Genomic DNA, 634 nt, shown 5'->3' with positions numbered 1-634 from the left:
GTCCAGATGGCTTTCTGCTGGCAGGGTGCAGCCCTGGCAGCTCACATCTGCTGGAGATGGTGTGTGGGCAGATCCCCTGCCTCCTCCCCTACACCCTCTGGGGTGGGTGTGCTCAGTGTTGGGTACTGGAGCTTACCCAGACCTTGCCACAGTGCAAATCAAGGCATTAACAGGGCAGGAAGGAAAATCCTCCCTCTCAAGGCTATGTGTGTGCTGCCAGCCATTCTTTGATGAAGAAATTTGGCAGGTCTTAATGGGATGCCCTGTGCCATGGGATGTCCCTACTGGGCAGGATACCCTGGAGTAACACCCCTGGATCCTGCCCCACCCCTGGGGCTTTCCCACTATTGACCAAGCACCAGGAGGTGCCACAGGCACCAGGCCAGTTTGAATCCTCCTGGCTGTTGCCTGCTTTGCCACGAACATTATGCTTTGTTCTCCAACCTCACTAGGTGTCCTTTTGACAGGGAGAAGCCTCCAAGCTGTTATTCCCAGGCTGTTCTTCCCTTCAGATTCAGAAGGAGATGTCCAGTGTGGCCTCTGTGCAGGTGGTGGTGAGAAGGAGCTCCAGGAGGCCTTGAGCTCCTGTGTAAGCACTTTTGGGCATCTTAGTACTGGGCATGAGGCTCTTTCC

The sequence above is a fragment of the Pithys albifrons genome, chromosome Z, assembly GCF_047495875.1.
Source record: "Pithys albifrons albifrons isolate INPA30051 chromosome Z, PitAlb_v1, whole genome shotgun sequence".
Classification (NCBI taxonomy): domain Eukaryota; kingdom Metazoa; phylum Chordata; class Aves; order Passeriformes; family Thamnophilidae; genus Pithys; species Pithys albifrons.
Note: the sequence above shows the minus strand (reverse complement) of the source record.